We start from the raw sequence: 6,000 nt of genomic DNA, 5'->3' as shown, positions 1-6,000 counted from the left end.
TTTCCGGCATTGCTGAACCGGCGGCCGCGTTGATCCACGCGCGCTGGCACGCAGCCCACACCCCGGGGCCGTTTGTTCGACGCCGTGGCAAGAAATGTTTGACGGATTGTTAAATTATTATTCTGCTAAGAAATAATAATGCAGCATCCACCCCCCCCCCCCACCTCGCCCCCACCTCGTCACCCCCTCTCACTTTCAACAAAGAGCAGAATGCGCTCGATGAGAGTCAGGGAAAGGTTAACGAATTGTCACCGCTGCGCTGGACATCGTTACAGAGCCCCGCGCTATTTCGTGAGGTTGCCTCCTCGTAGTGGTTCATTTATTTATACCGCGTTTGTTTAAACCGTACTGCCGCGGAGATTCCTATTCTCGCAAAACCAAAAAAACCCAATCCGTCTGTGATTAATAATTCAATAACCGCTAAAGAAACAATTTCCCCTTTTGCTTTGTCCTCCGGATAAATTCCCAACCCACGTGCGAGGAGCAGGAAAGACGCCGCAGCCTATCCTCCTTCTCGGAAACCGGTTACCCTTAAGCGGAATCTTTCAACAGCGCTTACGAGAATATGTTTTAATTCATTTAATCAGCAAAAGCCTCACGCAGTCCTAAACCTACTCTCGCGACGAGGGTCCGACATTTGGTAGGATGTTTGGATAATGATGATAATATTTTTTTGAAGAAGTGTTTACAAGTGGGGGGAAACTGGTGCACCCGGAAGGAAAACTCACTCGTACGAGGGGGAGTAACCACCCCACGGATCTGCACAGATGAGGTCACGAACCTACTTGCTGTACTACCATCTCTCAGTTACCTCGTTGCCCAGTGAGTTTGGGAGCGTTTACAAATATTTCCACGATCCACCACTTGTGTGACATCGCATGTGTAATAATAATATTATTAATACTCCATACATCGCATGTCACAGAGAGACATATTTTAACATATTCGTGACACCATTGAGATTAATAATGGTGACTACCTCTGGGGTAATCCCCAGGTTATTTGTTTGGACTCAGTCTCCACGCAACGCTTCGTGTGCTTTAGAATGTAATACAATGCCGATTTATATCTCATCCAAATGAACAGAAACAGGAGGAATATTAATGTTAGAGACAGTCGGTCAGTCATGGGGAAGGAGGAGACGACGGGACGTTCTTGAGGATGACCTTGGACAGGGGCAGGGAGTCGGCAATACGGACGGCTGGAGGCAAGAGGGTCAGCAGAGGAGAATCAGCGACCTCCCACCGAGTGAAGAGTGACTGGGGGGACATCGACAGGAAGCCTCGGTTTGCTGGAGCAGAGAGTGAGTGAAGGAGAGTCGGTAATAATAATAATAGGGGTTTTCCCATTTTTTTCTGGCAACAAAACTGAAACCTTTTTACGAGGATTCATGTTACTGCATTAACCACAATACCTGCAGTCGAATGCAAACAAAAAATACATACTATGATAATATATGCATTGTCCTTGAAACTGATTGGTCCACACCAAGGGACGGCTTTCTTTTGAGCCTCGACCCAATTGGTGCTCGACCACATGACACCAGAAGGCGTACAGCTCAAAGACAATGCACTATCAAAGTAATGAGGGCTCGGGGTGAGCATCTACATCATTAGACCTCCTTTGACAGTACTAAAATATAATAATAGGTTTTCCCCTTTTTTCTGGCAACAAAACTGAGACCTTTTTACAAGGATATATTATCACAGTGTGTTTTTTTTTGTTTGCATTTGACTGCAGATATTGTGATTAATGCAGACATGAATCTTACAAAGCTATCTCGGGGGTTCCTTCTTCTATGTTGTGTGAGGATGTTAAAAAATTAAATAAATATACACTCCTGCTGCAGATGTGCCTGAGCTCCTCCAAGCCCCATGGGAAAGGGAGGCCCCCTGGTTTTCTGTTACTGCTGGCCTGGGGGGGAGGACCCTGTGTGGTTTAAAGCATAACAGCTGTAATCCGTGACCCTAATGACTCTCTGTAGGTTCAAGCTCTCTTGACAAGTGAAACTTTCCAACCGAACTCGAAGCATTTTGGTTTCCCTGTCTCTGTGTGTGTGTGCCCACTCTTACGCTGCAGCTGTTTTATAATTGCCGTTAATGCTGTGCAATCTACCTCTAAACTCGCTACAGTATTTGCTTATCAATGCTACTCTTTCCATGCAGTTGTAATAATACAATCCTTAGTTTATATGAGTACAGCACTGTCTGTGTGTACGTAGTTTACGTACATGTACTGTGTATGCGTGATGCATGAATTCATTGATTAGTGTTAATTCTCAAGGCTCAGAATACCTGGAATTAAGTTGTGTGTGTGTGTGAGCATCAGTTCATCATCATCATCAGTCATGCTCAATCCACTGCTAGATCATGTTTTGTAACGTTCTGACCTGCCCCTACGAGACGTCTGTGAAAAAAGAGTTTCGTAGCTCATCGGATTCCACCACTGCAAATAAATATTCTTATTCTGAAATGGAGGAAGCACAATCAATTATTTATAATTCGTGCAATTTATATGAGAATTATATGCTAATGTAACAATGTTGGCTGATGTTGCAGACAATGCTGTACAAATGAGGCGTAAATAATATATGCCAATTAATGGAATAGTTTTCATTGGTAGAGGGGGACCATTTGATGCCTGCCAATAATGTGATCTCGTTCTGCTGAAACTCTAAGGGGGCCTACAGCTCGACCTTATATAAGGTCTGACAACACTCTATAATTGTATTTTTTTATTCGTTGTTTGTATTGTTCGCTGTTGTAACTTGCTGACCCGCCCATACTGGACATCTGTGAAAAAGAGCTTCACAGCTCCTCGGATTCCTCCTGAAGTCTGCGTAAAGATTCTGATTCTGAACTTCATAGGAATCTGACGCGATATGTCATCGTCATCCATGATCTACCCACTGCTGGATGTTGGTCTCCCCTGGCCGTCACCAAACTCACACCATCGTGTGACGCAATGATGCATCCTGCTCCAGGGCATGAGCTGCTATTGTCGCTGTACCCGCGTGGCAGACGCACACTGCGTTGGCGGCCACTCCATCAATAGTCTCCACCAGCGGCCATCACCCTCCTTCCTATAGCCATGACGTGACTTGTGCGCGGAGCGAGACAGGCATCTCTTCTACGTCACAGTTGAGCGTTAAGGTCCTTCAACCAATCCAAGACGGCGGTAGACGCTGCAATGATTGCAGCGATATCGCCAGGGTGTGCGTCCATGGCACACCACGTCGGTGATGCGTTTGATGGTTTGGGCTTTACCACAGCCGCAGACGTATCCTTCTCAAGCCCCACTTAATGTTTTTTTTTTGTCTTTTAAAGGGTCAATATGATGCCTCTAACTCTCCTCCGTACTGCTCCTCTTTCTGTCTCTCAGCACGTGCCTCACCACGCTTTCTCGACATCCATCCTCGGGGGTGTTGTTCATTCATTCAACGCAGAAGGAGTGCCATGCCTACAGACGGCACGACTGCGAACGCGTCCGAGGCATGTCCCGCATTGCGGTCTGCTCCTCCTGTTTGTTGTTGTTGTTGTCGTCGTTGTTGTTGTTTTTGGATGTGGGAGGTCCAATTTCCATCGCACCCCACGGGGAGGGGTGTGGTGGTGAGCTCCTGTATTCCGTGGGGTGCTCTGCTTCGTGGGGTCCCGACTGCCGGGGTCACTGTTTACACGACCCCGCGTGCCCCCCCCCTCCACCCCCCCCCCTGTGTGGGAGTTAAACGTCTCCCGTCTTGCCGCCGTCTGCACGACCTCTCCGGCTGACCCCGTCCACCTCCACGCCACTGCGGTTCCTCGCCCGAGTCCCAGCATCTAAAGCGCCCGACATCATCTACTGTGGCCAATTAAATTCACGTTAAGCGGCGAGTTGGTGGCGGCAGGGGAGGAGGAATGGGGGGGTGGGGGGGGGGGATCGCCTATCCCTTGAGACCTTGCTAATTGGCATTATATTGATATTTACCCCCCCAGAAAATACATCTAATGTTGTTGTTGTATTAACCTAAGGCTCTGTTTGTGAAGATTGACATTTCAGGACCGCTCCCAACCTTGGAAAGTGTCACGATCTGCGTCGGGCGCGGGGTTGCAAAAAAAACTTTAAGCGGCACGTAAAAGTTGTTTTGTCGTTGTTTCAATTATCTCCCCCCCCCCCTCCCCGATGTTTCCCTTCTTACGACACCCCCCCCCCCCCCCCCACGGCTTGATTGCCTGCAGAGCATCGCTGCAGCTGTAGTTGTTCGCGAAGGTGTTCTGTTTTTTACTTAACAACAGAAATAATAATAATCAACAAACCTAACCGAACGCTTACTCAAACAAACCGAGGAGCTGCGAATGTCAATGCCTTGGGTTGGGGTTGGTGAAGAGGTTAACCAGCCCACTGCTAAAAAAAACGCAGTTGGAACCTTAATAGTAGCAAGTCTGAATTTAATAGTATTACTTTACAACACACCGCTACTTCTGTGTCTCAATTATATTTTCCATTCGTTGTTAAGAATACAATTGTAGAATTTTTAACATGACTCAATTTTTGTTTACGAATATGTTCAATTTTTTTTATGTTGTTACCTGTAGTATCTGTTCATCGTTACAACCCCTGCAGAATATCTACTTGTGCAATATATATAAAAAAACAGACTCTCTTTACAACAGACTCACTGCATTACCAACTGTCTGAGTGCAGTGAAGGGAACCGCGTATTGTTTATTTTCCGTTTTCCGAATTATTGTCAACGTTATTGGTAATTACTGGAAGCTACACACGTTTGCTGGCATTGGCAGACCTCAGAATGAGATGCATCTGATTTTGATGTCAACCCGAGCGCGCTTGACTAAAGCGACCTGTGCTATCTTCTTTGGTTCTTTCGGTAAAGTCACGTAGAATGAGAATAAAATAATAATTTGATAAAATAAAATAACACAATAATATTCTCACGACGTTTCGGCCACAACACAAGCGGCCTTCATTGTTGTGGCCGAAACGTCGTGAGAATATTATTGTGTTATTTTATTTTATCTAATTATTATTTTATTCTCATTCTACGTGACTTTACCGAAAGAACCAAAGAAGATGAATCCTTGCAGTCATGAAAGCTTTAAATCGACCTGTGCTACTTCGCCGCATTAAAAACTTGATCTCTTGAAGAAGGCTAGCAGTGGAGACGGTGCAAACTCTGCCACGTGCGCCCACACCGTGACACGAAACGTGCGATCTTCTGGGACTGCAGTAAGGTTGGGTGCAAAAGCCAGCGGCATAAAGAAGCAGCAGCAGTAGCAGCAGTGGCAGCTTTAGTTGCACCAGCAGCAGCGGCAGCAGCAGTGGCAGTATTAATCGCAGCAGCAGGAGCGGTGGCAGCAACAGCAGTAGCAAGGGCTGGCCGATCTGGACGGTGGAGAGAAAGTGGCTTGTGTCTCTGGGCCCGTGAGATGAACGCCAGATGTGAATGGCAAGTGTTTGGCATTATCTCTTACCTCGCCTTCACCGAGATAACACTCATCTCCCATCACCCTGTCCACGCAGGCATGCCTTTTTTTCCCCCTTTCTTGCGCGGGTTTTAAATTCCGGTAAGGATACACAAATCAGGACGTGTTACGCCCTGGGAGAGAGTGTGGGAGCACGTGCACACAGACACCCGTTTATACCCAGCTGTGAATAGTGTAAGGCGTCTCATTAGCGCGCGGGTGGGTCGGTGTTGTTGTTGTTGTCGTCGGCGGCGGCGTCGCAGCGTTCAACCGGACAGCTGGCCTCAACACACCGCACCGACGGACGCTGCTACGGGGCTGATCGCCGCCGTGCTGTGCAGCAGGGGTTGTGCCCGCGTCCTCCTTTGGCTTGGAGTCCGACTTTTTTTTAAAAATCCGGAATGAATTCGGTTCCCGAAGGAGCTTCCCATCACGTGGAGCGAAACGTCGGGGGCATCGTGCCGAACAACGCTCCCCCCCCCCACACCCCGATGGCTAGACCTCCTCTGTGTTTTTAATCGGACATCGACAGCTTGAACCTT

The sequence above is a fragment of the Petromyzon marinus genome, chromosome 23 (genome assembly GCF_048934315.1).
Source record: "Petromyzon marinus isolate PM22_M1 ecotype Great Lakes invasive population chromosome 23, UKy_Petmar_22M1.pri1.0, whole genome shotgun sequence".
Classification (NCBI taxonomy): domain Eukaryota; kingdom Metazoa; phylum Chordata; class Hyperoartia; order Petromyzontiformes; family Petromyzontidae; genus Petromyzon; species Petromyzon marinus.
Note: the sequence above shows the minus strand (reverse complement) of the source record.